This window comes from Amblyomma americanum, chromosome 11 (genome assembly GCF_052857255.1).
Source record: "Amblyomma americanum isolate KBUSLIRL-KWMA chromosome 11, ASM5285725v1, whole genome shotgun sequence".
Taxonomy (NCBI): domain Eukaryota; kingdom Metazoa; phylum Arthropoda; class Arachnida; order Ixodida; family Ixodidae; genus Amblyomma; species Amblyomma americanum.
This window is the reverse complement of record NC_135507.1, coordinates 84272477-84290100: the sequence shown is the minus strand read 5'-3', so window position 1 is coordinate 84290100 and position 17624 is coordinate 84272477. Positions and strand designations below refer to the sequence as shown.

The following is a 17624-nucleotide window of genomic DNA, read 5'->3' as shown; positions in this document are numbered from 1 at the left end:
GACAGGCTGGGCGGAAGCAATTGATGCAACAGTAGAGTCGCGTCGCAGAAGAATGGGCTCTGATGTGGTGTTGAATGCGGCGAGAAGAGAAGAACCGCTGGAGAAGCGAAGAAGGGACACGATGATGATAATACCTCTTGACAGGAGACGAGGGCTGGGTGTAATCAGGACGTCGCCATCGGTGACGGCGTCAGAAGTCACAGATAGAATATCTTCGTTGCCCGGATAGAGGACGTGATCGGCAAGCATAACTACACGGGAAGAAAGTGGTTCTCTATCGGCAAGAATGTTGCATTCAGTGACTTCAATAGTGGGAGGGGAACACGTAATGACTGCTGAGGCGTTTTGGAGGAAATCCCAGCCGAAGATGAGTTGATGGACACAGGAGGATAGGACAGCAAACTCAATGAAGTGCAAGATGCCATCAATGGTGACTCGGGCTGTACACGCTCCACAAGGGTTAATATTCTGTCCATTTGCAGCACGTAAAGGAGGACCGGTATAAGGTGTGCGCACTTTTCGCAGTTTTAAACACAAGTCAAGTTTCATAATAGAAATAGCGGCGCCGGTATCAATTAAAGCTTCCAGTTCATGTCCCTCAAGGAATACAGTCAACATGTTTGATGGGAGCAGAGGAGGAATTGGAGCGACGACAGGCGGTGCAGTTTTACCTCCGGAAACTGCACAGGTTAGTTTTCCGTTTGGCGGGCAGAAGCTGAAGATGGAGGGCGAAGGGGCGACGAAGTCCGGCGAAAGGGTGACGGGGAGCGACGACGCGATGGCCGTGCTGTCCTAGACCGGTCAGGAGAAGTCGACGGGGAGGAAGAGGGACGGAGGTCATTATCGGTGTAGTACTGGCGAGGAGGAAGCTGGTAGGCGTCGTCACGTCGAACGTACCCATAGCTCGCACGCTCATCTCGCAGTCGTCGGCGACAAACGCGTGTTACATGGCCGCGGATTCCGCAGTAGAAACATACTGGACGAGGTGGGAGAGGCCGCCAATTACCATACACCGGTGGTCGCGGGGACAGGGCGGCGAGGCTGGGTGGGACGGGCGCGTGATGGACAGGAGGACAAGGAGGAGGAGCCGCAGTGACTTCAGCATACGTCGGAACGTAGGGAGGGGCTGGTGGTTCTGTAGCCATGGGACGATTGAGTGAAGTAAGCTCCTCCTTGATAATGCCACGCAACCCAGTAGATTGAGCAGGTGGGCGTGAGAAGGCAGGAACCGACGAAATATCATTGTGGAGCTCTTCCCGTATTATAGATCGTATGATGGTGCGCAGATCAGTTTCGGGAATTTGGCTCGGATCCCAGGTGTTGTTGAGGCGGCGCGACTGTAGATAGTCAAGTCGCTGGCAAGTGGCACGAATGTCTGCCACCGTGACGGGATTTTGGGCAGCTAGAGCTGCGTAGGCAAAAGAGCCAATTCCTTTTAAAATATGTCCGACACGTTCAGCCTCGACCATGCCATTGTTAACTCGCCGGCAAAGGGCGAGTACGTCCTCAATGTATGATGTGTATGTCTCTCCTGGAAGCTGCACACGGGTCTCTAGCTTCTTTTGAAAAGAGGTCGGACCAGAACCAACAGTTCCAAATATCTGGCGGATCTGTGTCGTGAATTGAGGCCAGTCAGGAATGGCGTCCTCATGGTTGAGGAACCACGTCTTAGCCACGTCACTCAGGTAGAATGAGACGTTGAGTAGCTTCATAGAAGCGTCCCAACCGTTAAAAGCGCTCACCCGATCGTACTGCTGTAGCCAGTCTTCGACGTCGTCACCGCGGAGACCGGCGAAAACCGGAGGGTCGCGCTGACGTGAGGTAACTGACCAAGTTGGGTGGGTCAAATGGTGCTGAGCAAGTGCACCTTGGGACGTCAGTGGTGCAGAGGTGGCATGGGCAGCCGTGGGATGCCCATCGGTAGCTACAGGCGCCGGAACGGTGAGAGCAGGGGGATGTGACTGCGCCATGGCGGTTGATGTGCCGCCAAGAACACGACCGGAACGGAGCTCCAGGGGGTGCCGCGTTGAGGACGCTGGGATCAGGAGTCACCTCCACCACTTGTGAGGCAGAAGAACGCACCAGCAAATTCACCTTTTTACTTCAGGTAGGCCGAAGCAGCAGCTACCGACTAGTCACAGCTTAGCAACACTTCGTCTTCTTCGCACGACCCGATGACCGATGATGATTACGCTGAGATGAAGATGAAGGTCACTCACAGTGCTTACAATATATATATATATATAATATTCGTTTTACGTCTCTTGTATGCACTGTACACTGTATGTGAGGTTCGTGACAAATGTCCAACATAGCATAGAATTAGGTTTGTACTTGTGGTAAGCTAATGGCACAAGCTTAGTAGGCGAAGGGTGCTCAAGCGAATTTCTAGGCACGGGTGCGGAAAAAGTACACTGACGGTGTGAATACTCTTGCCTGATATTTCCGGTAAAAAAAAGGATAATGGAAGTGGGATATTCGATAGTCTGGTATGGCAAAGGGCTCCAAAGGATCTTAACGTGAGTCTGTCAGTCTTTTGGTTCAGGCTGTTTGATGCCGCTAGCCACTTCAGCAACGGAAACCAGGCGACTCTACATGTTTTGCAGCAAGTGGGAGTTGAATCTTTCATATTCACCGTGAAACCTTGTCTCATGAACGGTCCCTGTCGTGTCCAGAGGGCATTCTCGTCCTTCCTTTGATAGCTCAAAAGAAGTGAGGGGGAAAAAAGGGTGAGCCTTCCTAAATGTTTGATGAATTTTAGTACTCCAGAACTTTGCTTTCTTGTATGCAGAGCTTCTTTTTTCATCTTCAGTCTTATCAGGATGCAATCTTATGCCGACTTGGGCAAGGTACGCTTGGTGAAAAGCTTCTCGAGATATTGTGTGCTCATGTGTTATGTATCAAAGCATGCACTGAACGATTATAGAAATGCACTAATAATTGTTTGTGTTGTTGCCTTTTTCCTCAATATTCATGGTAGCGAAAGCAATGTTTGTACAGGTTTTTATTTTTTGCGATAATTGCTTAAGAATTCATCTTGTTGCATCTCATTGCGTAGGCCATAGGCTGACCTGCATAAATCTGTAAACAATATGGGGCACATTACTTGATTTGCGAGCTATCGTTGTTTGTGTGACAGGCAAATTTCGCACTCTTCAAAATGATGATGATGATGATGGTAAAACATAGCATATGAAAATTGCAAATGATTTACTGGTACTCCACAGCTGCTGATGACATCAAACTAATGTGCCTAACGATTAAGGGTGGTAAACAGAATTTTATTTCATTGGATAAGCATTTTTCTTTCTAGAGTGATGACAATGTGAACCGCATGCTGTGGAAGCTATAGTTCTTTGGAAATTATTTACTATAAAGGTACTGAATTCTCTTTTCTCTCCGCAATAATGTTGGCATTTCAGACACCTCAAGCGAATGCAGCAGCGACATGAACTGTTCACAATCTCTGAGCGAAACTTCGGCATCAGTGCGCCGGGCTGGAGAACCAGGTGAGCAGGGTTGTATGCATAACTGACATAAATCTTTTGAAAATGGTGACGACTGAAAGCTCATTGGACTGCTTCCTATGATAGCTGCTGTCTCCGGTGAACCTGTTTCCAAGGGGTACGTCCAGAGTCGGTCGTCCCAGTCGCTGCTACTCTTCCAAGAAGGTGATTGTTATTTCGTATCTGCTCGAACAGCCTGAGGAGGTATGGCTCAGAAATATGCTACAATTCCTTGTCTGTGCGCTGTGCAGATGCAGATGGTGCCAGCCCTACTGGTTCTACGCTGAACCAAGATTGTTCCCACGCCATTGGCTTCATAATGGTTCAGTGTAAGTGTTAATTCCGCCTGTGGTGCTTAGTTATTATTTGTGCATTGTTGGGTTGCTGGCTTCCCTGTCAGAACTGTGCTGTCACTATATTCTGTGGGCGCAGCTGACCACACATATGCAGGACCAAGCACTGAAGCAAGCGCTTCATCTCTGGAACCTGGCACGGCAGGGGTGGCCGCAACAATGTCAGCGAGTACTGATCTGTCACCAGGAGCTCCGTTCAGCAGTTCGCCTCTTTCTTATGAAGGTTAGCAATTTTACAACGCTTTCGCAATATTGCGCACTTTTTGGTGCTACAGGACTACATGCAGCTATGACTAAACCCGACGTAGCAACTTATTGCTCTTCCGTCGACTCTGTACGTTGCAGGATCTTTCACCAGCCCCATCAATGAAAGGCGGCCACTGCAGAAACTTCGAGCCAAGCTCAGGCAGCTGCGTAACCGCAACAAGAGGCTGCAAGGACTGCTGCTTCAGCGCCGTCGCATGAAGACCACTGCCGAATTGGTAGATAATCTGCGTGAGCCTTTAACACCAGCTGTTGCTGCTTTTGTTGAAGCTCAGTTAAAGATGCACAATGTTAGCAGGTTTGGCCGTCGATGGTGCAGCCAAAACAAAACCTTTGCTTTAGGTTTATACTTCCACAGCCCAAAAGGTTACAGATATTGCAGGAAACTCCTGAAACTTCCATCTGTTAGGTCACTGCAGCTGTGGCTTGCACGCGTACCATTGAGGGTTGGATTTTATCCTGAAGTTTTTGATTTGATCAAGAAACGGGCAGCGTCTTTTCCACGGCAAGACAGGGCTTGCACCATAATTTTTGATGAAATGCATGTTTGAAAGGAGCTGTCGTACAATCCAGTGTCGGACAGATTTGAAGGCTTGAAGAGTACAGTGCAGCACAAGGTCCAAATCTTGCAAACAAGGCGCTTGTGTTCATGGCCAAAGGAATATGTACGCCGTGGAAGCAGCCTCTTGGCTACTTCTTTGCAGATAAGGCAGCGCCTGCAACTGTTCTCTATGACCTCCTCTTCAAATGCCACAAAATGTTGGTTGGAGCTGGATTGCAGCCTGTGGCTGTGGTTTTTGATCAGGGGAACCAAAATGTTTCTCTGTTTTCGAAACTTGTGACCTCTGAAAAGCCGTACTTAAGTGTGAATGGTGAACCGCTTTTCTTTATTTTTGATCCACCGCATTTGCTCAAGTGCTTGCGCAATATGCTCTTCAAGTATGACTTCAGGGTAGGCAGTGACACAATTAAAAGCTCGTACATACGACAGGCTTATGAGAAGGATCGAGAAATGCAAATTCGGTCCATCCCAAAGTTGAGTGCCCGGCACTTTAATTTAACTTTTGCTTCGAAGATGTCTGTGAAACTCGCAGCACAGGTATTCAGCAATCATTGCGCTGCTGCATTGTGCTCATTGGTAACATTCCAACAGTTGCCATCAGAGGCTATCCACACAGCCAGATTTGTTGAGAGGATTGATAGACTCTTTGACAGTCTAAATACTTCACAGAAGCGGGGAAAGTCTCCGTATGCATCTGCAATTTGTGCAGGATCTGTGCATGAGTTTTTGGAAGAGTGTATTGCAGTTTTCGAAAACATCGAAGTTCTAGGCTGTGCGCGGCAGCCTCTTTGCATCCGTGGCTTCTGCCAAACTATGAGGGCTGTGCTGCTGTTATGGAACCACCTGGCCTCTCGCTATGGTTTGACATACCTCCTTACCAGGCACCTGAACCAGGATGCACTTGAAAACACCTTTTCTATTGTTAGGTTGAAATCTGGATCAAACAGCAACTCGTCTTGCCGGCAGTTTCAAGCAGCATTTAGGCATCTTTTAGTTAACAACCTTTTCAAACTGTCTGAAAGCAGCAACTGTGCTGAAGACATGTCTAGCCTTCTAGCCACTCTCCCAATTTGTTTATCTAAGTCTGCTCCTTCTCTCTGTACAGCTGCCACATCTTTGCCAGTTGCAGTAGAAGTTTTGCCATATGATTATCAGTCTCCAATACTAGAGAACAACATTGTCATTTTTGCTGGCTGGCTTGCCTACAAGTTTATGAATGATAACAGGTGTGTTACAGGGCCACATACGTGCGAGGTGAGGCTAGAAAATGCCGCCTTTGCCAATCAGAGCCAAGTTCTCTTGTACTTAAGTGTCAAAAATCCTGGAGAAGGTGACTTTGGGAGCCTGTCAGTTCCTACACCCTCGTTTGTAGCTTTCATCAATACTTGCGAGCAGGTTTTTGTCGCATCTAGTGCCAATATTGTGGGAAAAGAACAAGTAGGGCATGATCTGTGCATGTTGCTTCATGCCAAGGTAGAAAAATCGCTGACTGTGTGTGGTGATGACGTTTATGATGGTTTGTTTGCCCTGTTCGTCAGGGTGAGGCTGCATTGGCTTGCACGCAGAAAAAATCTTGAACTGCACAGTCAAACTACTAAACGGAAAGCCACGAAGCAAGCACTGAGGCTAAGCAAATGAAAAGGATGCAATTCCCGAGCTGTTGGCTGAATATTTTGTGAAGTTGCAGGCTATTATGCAGCCTTTGCAACAAATCAGGTTAGTCTGGTTTAACGGTTGCAAAGGGTTTTTTTCTGGTTCACAGCCTGGTTTTATTCTTTTATTTTTTACTTGTGTATTTTGATTTGCTAGGATGTGACGTGGTTGCTCACAGGGGCAATGGCAAGGCGGGTTTAACAATGTAGCATCTTTCATCGTTCATTCCACTATGTCGCTCTTTTAGGGTACTTTTATGCCATGTACAGCCTGTTCAAGTGTCACCTATGTACTTGTGCAATATTGTCAGATAAAACGCCATACCGATAAAGCGAATGCCTCTGAAAGGAGACTTTCTAGGCAATGGATTAACCTAGTTTCCGTGGCGCTGGGATTAATTTTTCCACCTGCTCGCCCCCCCTGCAGTTCCGTGCTGGCAGGTATAATGAAATCAACCATTGTCATCATAACTACCACTCGGCACCACTGGCTACCAGGCCACCTTTTAGCAGGCTAGTTGCATCTCAGAGTTTTTAGTAGGATCTTTGTCAGCGCAACGAACAGAACAGCGCTGGACTTTTATCTGGCTATATTGTAGCGTACAGTACACTGATTACATGCTTTACTGCCCCGTGAATGTCCTTGCACTTCACTGTACGCTGTACTTCATGTGTACTTTTGTTGACGTAAAATTACTTCAAATTTATCCGGCTAACGACTAGAAGTACTCTGGAGATGGTACGCCGGCTCAATGTATGGTATTTGCTCCTACGTTGAGCACGTTTGAGAGTGCTAAAGCTGGCTTTAACATTGCCTTGCAGATGTAAACGCACCTGCTATATTCTTTCAGCTGAAGAAATTAAATGTGAAGAATAATCCCAGTGTGCTCTATGCTCTGTGTTGATGCGCCTACTTATGTCATGTTATGTTTGCTTCAATTGAAGCTGTCGTAGCATTGTTTTCTATACTTTTCAATTTCCTGACAACGTTCGTGGCACTTCAGGGCTTTTTCCTATCTGCACTGTGACTATTGAGATGATTAGCCAACTTAAACAATACTACTTGTGCTGCCTGTGACATGTATTTTTTGTTTGTGTGCCAAGGGTGTGCTTTGTGACTGTATTTGTTTGGTTGCTGCAATAAACAATGAATATGAAACTATGAAAACCATACTTGCCGTACACTCTATTGCGAACTGTGCACTTGAGCCAGTGTTTTGTGCATCATACCTTGCTGTACTCAAAAGCTCTCAAAAGTACTAGCACCAGTATTTGCACTACGAATCATGCATGCTTCGCCAGTGTCTGGAAGTGTTGCTGCCTTTCTATGCTGCCCCTCCTTTACCAGTCACTTTCATTGCGTTCCCAATTGCACATTAACAAGGCCATAACTAGCAGGAACTCGAGCACATTTCAATTGCACATTTGACTGGCAAAGGTTGGGGCGCGCTGAAAGGCAGCAACCTTCGAGAGATACGGGCTCGAAAACGCGGTTTCTACAGAAAGACCGCTTTATAATTCGCGCCAAAAGCATATGTATGCGTGACGTCATTCTACGTCACGTTTGCGTAGTTTGCCCCCCAAAATCCAGAGGGCGCTGGAGTGCCCATGAGCCGCCATTTTTTGGACCAATGGGCGTCTATGGAGCCTTCGCTACCAGTATAGCCTTTTCTTCCTCCACGCACGCCATTTTGCTTATTCTTCTCGTTGGCAGCAGCCCGTCAGTTGCACTAAAAAAAAAGTAGCAGAATGACACACGTGTTAGTAAGATGGATTACGGAGCGCGCGTGGGACGTTTACAGCGTGCGCGCCCTCGTGGACGCCGAGCTGAGCGTGCGCCTTCTCACCGAAGAAAATACGATAAAGAAAGTGCGGGGCCAGGTGGTCTCGGTTCGCTGGAAAGACGGCGAAGCGCCTGCAGAAACGGAGCTCCTAGATTTCGGTGAGTGCGGAGCGTGGTCCCGGGAGTCGTCAAGGCACAATATAACTGGCTGTATGTGCTTTATGCTGTTAAAACGGCGCAGGCTCCGAACGAAGCATGGAAAAGAAAAGGGCGAACCTTGCAAAGGCTGCCGTGGCAACAAAGGAGCCGGAGGCTGCAGCAGAGGTGAGCGCTTGTCATCGCTACATTTTTCTGATGCATGGTGTCGTGTGTTTATTACATTTGTCAACCCGCGGTGTGACACGAGCTGTGACCAGTGGTTTGTGAAGAAAGCATAGTGAGGGTACAAAACGCGGAATTGGTTACCAAGATGAACACGCGCGTTCTTCTCGTGTGTCCTGTCACGTTCTGGATCTGTTGCGGTGGTTTTTGATGCAGATAAGAATAATTCTGGTACGATACAAATGTGTGCTGTTGCGTGCGTGCCCTAATTGCAGCGAGATCAAACCCGCTGCTTGGCAAATTCCTTAGTGCGCCCGGTGTGTCAGAGATGACTGTGCGTGTTTTCTACGCTCTATGCTTTGTTTATGATCTTATTTATTTAGGTCATAGGCTTGTTTTTGTTCACACGAACAACACTGCTAAGTGCACCTTAGGCCCACTAGGCCCTGGGCCCACCAAGGTTTCCAGTAGCACGTCAACAAGACCGGATAGTATTCAAATTGTTTATAAAGCAATTCGGCCCAAAATCTAAGCAAGCATTGAGAGGTAGTGAGCGAAATGATAATTGATGGAAAAGGTCCTGATGGATGTAGACTAAGTGGGATGGGCATGATATATAAGGGAAAGCGGGGCAAAGCTCACACGCAACTACCATCTCATAACACTGAAGTCAGCGGTTTACAGGGTGGCCATGCAGGTTGTAAAGGACAGACTGCAGGCTTGGGTGGAGAACGAGGGCATGCTAGGGGAGCCATAAAATGGGTTCTGAAAACAAAGATTAGAAGGCAAAATCTATTGACGCAGTGCCTCAAGATCACTGAAAAGGAACACAGGCCCCTATGGCTAGCATTTTTGTGTATCAAGGGAGCTTACGAACCCATTATTCAAGAGGATTTTTAGGACATACTTGGCACATTAGATGTGAAAAATGCAGTAACTATCTTTTGAAACGTATCTATAAACGGAACAAAGTGCATATAAAATGGAAGAAAATGTCTCTGAGCGTAAAGAGATGGGGGCACAGGCAAGAATGTCGTCTGTCACCTTTGTTGTTTATGATGCACCCATAAGGATTGAGACCAAACTAGAGAGGAGGGGACTTGACGTTAACCTTTCTTTTTTCAAGCAAGGAGAATGAATTTGAACAGTCATTACCACAACTGATGTACTCGGATGATATAGTACTTATTGCTGACAACAAAGATTTTTGCAGAGGTTGATGGACATTTGTGGTAGAGGGATACAGTAGGTCTGAAGTTTAAGGAAAAATCAGCAGTCATGACATTTGACAACTGAACATTTATTGAAAAAACAGCAGAGCTTATATGGATGTCGTGCGTGTAATCTGGCAAGCAATCTTAAAATGAAGATGAAGCATGAGAAAACAGTTCAGTGGCAACCATGACGAAAACAATCGGTACGGCAAAGGGAAGGAAACCGAGCAGGTATGACACAACTAACCTGCGCAAAACCAAACAAAAACAACCTAGTGAAACGCTGACAGAAACACTAATTCTTTCTGAATTCTTTCTGCTCCGGACGGTAGCGGGAGTGGAGGGGCGCTGACGACGTCCAAGGCCGCTTCGCCGCCCGTTCTCTTGCTTCCGGAGGATTTCAGATTCGTAGACGGTGGCCGTCGGATACCGAGCTCTTCCAAAAGTTCCCTGTACTCTTTTTCGATGATACGGTACCTCCGCCACTTGCTCATGACCTCCGTCTCCATGCTCATGATGGAGCGCTAAAGATCAGAGTGACGAACAATCAACAAACCTAACCGCTCAGAGCTACAGTTAAAAACGAAAAGAGGCCTAACAATGAAGATACTCGCAGCGCACAAAAGCACAAACATCACAAAAAGGCGTTAACACTGTGCATAAAAAAGACCTCCGGTTGCGAATTATTCGGTATTATATTAGGTCACTATCTTTAGTAAATAAAAAAAATAGTTGAGTTGTTTTTATTTTCAATTCACGGAGAAAATAAGTGGCCGCAGCGGCACGTCTTAGTAGAATGCGTCTAAAATACGGTCGTGCCGCACCTCTATATTTACAACCACTCGCTAATAACTGTTCAGGTCATATAGCCTCCTTGACTCGCTCATCCATCCACTCCAGTGAGAGCTACACTCTACTGTAGTTGTCGGAGCAAATGTAGTCACTGTCTGTAATTTATATTTTTTTGTGATTTGTTTACAGCCTTTCTCGGCTTTGTGCCAGTGATCGATGCAGATCGAGGCTATTTTCTCTATTTAAGCGCTGATAGCTGGTAGAAAACTTGTCGTGAAATATTGTGTGGGCCTCGGGACAGACGGGGCATCAGCCCAACAGCCTTTACACAAAACTCAAGGCACAAAATGCGTGGTTCTAGCGTGGTTCTAAAGTGCGTGGGCTACCCCCACATTGACTGCTTTTCATATAATGTACTAGAATCCTTTACGTCAGGCTTTCAAATGAAGCACAGGTACTCCAAAACGGCAGCATGAGTACGGAGAAACGTACGCCGGCCTCATGTGACGCCGCTGATTATTCGTAATCTAGTCCGAGGTGATGGCGGCCGTGCTAGACATCTTATCTTCCCGCATACACCTAACGGCTTGTGTGCGTCAAGTTGGCTCAGCATAGCACCTGCCTTGCGATTAATTGTGAATAAATTGGCTATACTGGAAGGCCGCTTTAATCGGTGCATTGAAAAGTAGAGAACGCAGCTACGCAGAAAGAATACATATGGAAATATACACCGATGATCAAAATTTGCCTTTTGTTGGATTTGTAATCGGTGAAATTAATTTGAGCGAATGAACAAGGGCTTCGGTGGAAGACCCCGGCCCCTGTCCGGCGAGCTTTAGCTCTACCGTACGGTAACTACGCCAATTCTTTTGCGAAAACGCTGAGTTGCGTGCAGCTACGCAGAACGACAACACCAAATGGGAGCAGCACATATGTTACATTTCAGGGCATGCGGTAGGGTTTTTTCTAGACAGCCCCTAAATATCTTCCCCTGATCAGCATTTCTGACAAACGTTTCCTGCTGGATAGGTGCCGCAGCGTTTCTTCTTTTTTTTTTCCTGCATTAAATGTGAGCTGAAGAGGCATTACTGCGAACCTAAAGCTTCTGAGTGACCGGCGCCGACCCGAACTCCGTCGGTTTTGTCTATTGTCCATTCGGTGATTTCGTAGCAACAAAGTCAATTTATGCAATCGAATCTGACAATCGCATGCTCAAACGAAAGTTGACGATCTGTCAGACAATACCCGGTTCTGCGTGATAAATGCAAAAAATGTTGGAAAGCCGATAGACGGTCCCGCTGATGAAGTTGAAGGTCACATGACCGCGCATGTCGAGGTGATGAGCCGTACGTATGGGTTCAGAAACGTCTATCGTAACCTGGACATGGTCAGTGACTTTCAAATTCATCAGTATATCATGCCTCCAGACGGACTTTCCCATTGATGTCTGAGCTGGCACTCTCTTTGTTGTCACTGCCGTCATCAAACGCAGCCGTCAAACAAATGCTCAGCTAAGTCTTAGGGCTGAGACGGGACAAAAATTCTTGGCCGGTTTAAAATCCTAGCAGCCTCCATTCCCGGCCATACCAAACTTCACGTACATGGAGGAGCGCTTGCAAAGTCTAGTTATAGATCTACATTCTATTTCGCAGGTAGGTTTTATAGTGAACGAGACCTGGCTGAACATTTGTTCGGTGGCTGCGTTTGATGACTGTAGGGACAACAAAGATAATGCCAGCTCAGACATCAATGGGAACACATATATGCTAGGGCTCGACGAAAGTTCGTCTCCATGGTCAGGCATGATACTGATGAATTTGAAGGTCACTGACCATGTATGGGCCAAACTTTTCCCCTTCGAACCAGGTCACGATGCCTGAGATCCCTCTCTAGACTACTTCCGTCTATTGTGCTATATCTTGTCTAGCCGCAACCTCTGTACTAGAGTTTGTCTTGGAATTTATTGTAGTGTATTTATTTTATTGTGTTTAGTGAAAATGTCGTGAGCTGTACCTACACTGCATTGCTGAATGCATATCATTACTGAGTGAGTTTACTGTGCGATGTTTTTTGCGTGTTGTTATTTTCCCGATACTGCTATGCTTTGAGAAAAAAATAAAACACGACGTTTATGATAAACACCACATTTGCTTAATCATGAATTCGCTTGCAGGCAAGCCTTGCGCTACTTCTAATAGTATTATGTAGATATACTTGCGAAAAATAGTTTAATATGGCTAAGGAGTTTTCCATGCAAAAACAAAGTTCTTTGGCTTTATTTGGGCTACTACGGAGGCCAGCTTGGCTACCTGTGCTTGGAGCTATCTGGCAACCCTTGCTGCCCGTCCGACCGCTCCGACGGATGCCATCTCTTTCTTTGTTCGGTCGTCGCTGCGTATACATCGTGTTTTCCCGTGATCTTCAAGCCCGCCACTTGCGTAAGTATTTACGCTTTTTTGTTAGTAGCTTCTTTTGTTTCCTCATGAGCCTACTGTCATGAGTAGCAATAAGGGGAGAGGCGTCATTTCTTGCCCTGTTCTGTAATTGTACTATTTTATAGTCATGTGGGAGGCTAGCTTGCCACATGGGTTCGGACCGACGACATGTGCACCTTCAATTGTATGCCTTTTTCACGCACTTATTTTCTTAACGCTGCGTTGTATTGCTTCTGAGATGTGTCGCGAGACCTTCGTGCGAGAGGAACATGAGAATAGGGCGAGCGAGCTTGTGAAAAATCAGTTTACGCACTAATCTTTGTTTGCATCGCTTTACTCCTTGCAGCATGCCACCAAAACCGTTTGCGGTCGTGAAGATCCCGATGGAGGACGGCAGCTTGGCTGTCGTCCCTGTCGGGTGGCTCTCCCACGATTGGCAGCATTGCCACTGGCCGAAAAGGCGAGCCGCGGAGGTAATCCGCCTCGCTCGAGAGGAGGCGGACCCATCCGCCCCAGGGTGCGAGTGGTTCCGCTGCCCAGTCGCTGTCGTCACAACATGCAGTAAGTGGTTTTATTGCCGGGATAACGCTATGTGTGCAATTGTGAATTGTGGTGTCTAGCATCCCGAAGCGACGCATGGGCTGTGACGGGCGCTGTATTGGAGGGTCCCGGAGTTTTTAACCGGCTTTAACGTGCGCCAACACTTCACAGCACACGGGCGCCTTTTGCTAGCCTGTCAAGTGACTAATCTTTTCAAAACTCTGAGGCTAATGAATGATGCACACATGCATTTGTGAGCTGATGTCATTGCTTCATCTGCATCAAAAGCGATTGCCAGTCCAAATTCGCATGTGATCTCAAACACTGCAATGCCTTGTTTTATGGTGATATCCAGTTTTCCAGGTCACTGGACTCTACAGGTTTGAAAACATTTAGGACTGACTGTGCTTTGTTCTTGTCCAAGTTTATCGCTCGTGATTGAAAAGACATCTCTATCACATAAGCATTTCAATGACTTTCAAACCAATTGTCTACGACTCAGGAGATGAACACTAGTTGCTGCACAGTTAGCTGCAGCAGCAATTGAGTCAATATATTGGCTTGCTCGTGACGTGACTTCTGCTCCTATCAAGCGCTGGCGGCCATGCCGCCAAACCACTCGATCCCAGACCGTCCGCCTTGCGTGGCCTGACTGCTCCTTAGATGCTTTGGATTAGTTCCTTATCCTTTCAGGCGTGATGCTGCCTCCACAGGGGAATTGGCTATTCAATGCAGGCTATTACTTTGAACTTGCTGGATCGGTGCATGTGCGCTGCACAAAAAAGGTGGAAATGTGCGACAATATGCATGCATACATAGTGTGGCCGGGTTACGATGCAATGATAGATGATGATGTGGTCTGAAGTGACCCACAGGGATCGTGAACTATCTAGTTTACTCTTCCAGCTTTGTGACATTAGAAAGAATGGAAACCTCAAATCATTGGAGGTACAAAAATATTTCACGAGCTGCTGGTCGAGGATCCTGTCTGCAACGAGTCTACGATACCTAAAGCTCGGCCTCAGCATGCTGTCCTTTCTGCCGTTGTTGCTGGCTGTGGCCGTGGTGATGAACCACTTTGCCTAGTGCTGTAGCCAAGGTATATGCAGTGACGCAGGGCCCAGTCTGTGTTTGGGTTGTCAAACAAGTCAGATGGCCTCACTCGAAACAAAAACATTCACTTCTTCAGGGTGTAGTCCTTGCTCACCATAGCTTTGCAGACATTAAGTTCACGACCCAAACCTCTTATCTGTCACAAAGTGCACTCTGTACTCTTGTAAATTGAGACTCTTGGGGTCCAAATTGTCTTGCTTAGTCCGAGCCAGCCACAACCTGCAGCTCTTTGTGCTCTGGGATCTTGGAGTTCTTGTGCTAAGTTCATGTTAGTCTGCTTCTTCTTGTGCCTGTACCTGTCGCTATGATTGGAGCCACTGAGGATAATGCACAAAACCATAGTGAAGCTGCGGATGGACGGGAATCAACTGTGTGTGAGCAAACAGAGGCAGCAGTAAGCTAGAGGCAGTCTGGCAGTGGTTCAGCACAGCATGGCCGCCTGGCAACCGATGGGCACTGAATGCGACATGCGGGCCATGTATAATGTATTGAGACAGTGAAGCAGCACGAAACTTGGTGGTGATTTCGAAGGCCTTCAAGAGCGGCAGTGTGCACTCTTGAATTTGGAAATCAGAGCCTTATAATTGGCGAATAATTGCTGATGTTTAAAAATATTCAGTTGAACCTTGCTGTAACGAAGGAAACCCCAAAATGTCTGTTTTAGCCGTTCCATTTTTATGGCAGTCATCGACCTTTGTTGCAAATGGATTTCATGTTAACAAGCTTATCTACTACAATGTTTTGCTAATGTGCATGAAATTTGACTCCACATTGCAGTGGCACTGTGAACTAGTCGAAGAAAGATAGGTGTACAGAATCGGGTGGTTTGCTTTGTCACTTGAAGGCTCCACTGGTACTTTCTTGCATCACTTTTGCTGTGACAATATATATTTGTAACGCTGTTCCACGAATTGCTTGAAAGTAATGAGATAGAAGAGCTGCTGATATCATTATGAAATTTTTCTGCTGCCAGCAAGCAGCACAGAGAAATCATACAGGAGGATGTCTCTCTGCATTGCAACATTTGCTGCACCATGACAGTGCAGTTATCAGGAACCCAGTCTATATAATAATGTTCAATTATCGAGTGATTTCTTCTGTAGGGTTATATGCTAAACTGACGGGACCAAAATATGCTTCACTTCTAATTAACTGGAAATTCCAATTAAGCGGCTTAAAAATATCGGGAGTCAACTGTATAAATTATTTAGCGGTTTTAGGCGAATAATACGCAGTGATCTGCGTATACACTGATGCCTACCGCATCATTTGAAAGTGCGCACCAACAAGCTGTGGTGTCAGTCGATGCATGCGCATGTACCTGTTAGTTTTAAGTAAGCAAAAGCATTGGGCGCACAAGACAGGGGCAGCTTTGAAACCAAAATTACTGCACGTGGTTGGTGATCAGTCATTAAAAGCCTTACAAAAAATTAACACAGATTGTCTTTTATACACATATAGCTTAGTGTGTCACCAGTGTGCGTTGCGGGAGCTTTCAACACACACAAGTGCCTGCCTCATGCCCTAATTTAAGTAGATCAACTGAATATGTCAGCCTTGCCAACGCTTGCCTGTTTCTTGCAGAGCCCACATGAGAACGGCTAGCTGTCTTCCCACAGGCCTAATCGCCTGCATGTAGTCATAATGACCAGGCAGTGGAAAGCTTCTGTGAAATGTAGAATTGGCAATGGGGAAAGTAAAAATGCAGTATTCTGTACTAATGGGAGGCTTCAGTGCCAATGTTGGCAAAAAGCAGGCTGGAGACCAGGCAGTAGATGAATATGGCATTGGCACTAGGAATAGCAGAAGGTAGGTATTGAGTTCGCTGAACGCAATAACTTGAGAATCATGAATACTTTCTTCAGAAAACGGAAGAGCCGAAAGTGGACATCGAAAAGCCCTAACGAGGAGACTAAAAATAAAATTGACTTCAAACTGTGTTCTAACCCTGGCATTGTGCAGCATGTGGAAGTAATCAGAAAGGTGTGATGCAGTGACCACAGATTGGTAAGGTCTCAAATTAGTCTGGACTTGAAGAGGGAACGGAAAAGACTAGTAAAGAAGTCCATCAACAAATTAGCGGTAAGAGGGGAGGTAGAATAATTCAGGATTTCGCTACAGAACACATATTCAGCTTTAACCGAGGAAGACAACCTCAGTGTAGACGCAGTGAACAATAAAATTTCAGAGATATTACCGAGTGCAGTGAAGAAGTAGTTCAGGGGGAGGAGTGCAGGGAAGAAGTTCTTTACCAGTAAACTATCCAAGCAGATGAAAGATTTGATTAAGACATGAGAAAGTGTGAAAGCCTCCAACCCAACAGACAAGATAGAACTGGCAGAGCTATCAAAGCTGATCAACAGGCGTAAAGTATACGACATAAGGAAGTATAATATGGAGAAAATCGAGCATTCTTAAAGAACTGTGGCAGCCTGGAAGCAGTGACAAGAAGATTAGGCATAGGCAAAGATCAGATATATAGGCGCTTAGGGACAATTAAGGGGGCAATGTCATTACTAATATGGACAAGTTTGTCAAAGTAGCAGAGCAGTTCTATACTGACCTATACATTATTCAGAGTAGTGAGGACAATGAGATTGGCAGTAGAGAAGAGCAATCAAACGTTCTGCCAGTAACGAAGACCGAGGTTAAGAAAGCTTTAGAAGCTATGAAAAAGGGGAAAGCAGCTGCGTAGGACGCGGTAACTACAGATTTGTTGAAGGATGGTGGGGCTATTGTGCTAGAAAAACTAGCCACCCTGTATAAGCAGTGCCTCTTGGCATCGACGGTACCGCAGTGAAACTGCCCACAGTCAGGGCCACTGCACAGAATGCCTCCACGACAAAGTAGTCCGTTGTTAAAAGTTCTTTCAGCGCAAGCTAGAAGCTAATCACAGGAAAAACTTATAAGGTCTGTATTCTAGAATTTTGGTGCCTGGCTGGTTTCATAATTCAATATAGTTGCATTATCGTTTACCACCTTCCAGCCTAGCAGGAAATAAACCACATATGCAGCAAAGGCCACTGATGCTACCACAGAGGCTGTGTGCTTGGCCACCAAGGTCACATGATAATCTACATCCCTTCCCT

At 46.4% G+C, this 17624-nt stretch overlaps 2 long non-coding RNA genes across 2 annotated transcripts in view; one reads left to right on the top strand and one right to left on the bottom strand.

Annotated features, from left to right (window-relative positions):
* LOC144111374 (uncharacterized) overlaps positions 1 to 17624 on the bottom strand; it is a 323266-nt gene that overhangs the window by 163903 nt on the left and 141739 nt on the right. The gene's annotated exons all lie outside the window — the stretch shown is intronic.
* Positions 12734 to 14892, top strand: LOC144111376 (uncharacterized). The gene is made up of 3 exons (XR_013310037.1): positions 12734 to 12885; positions 13229 to 13443; positions 14116 to 14892. It is a non-coding gene; the product is annotated as an uncharacterized LOC144111376 (long non-coding RNA).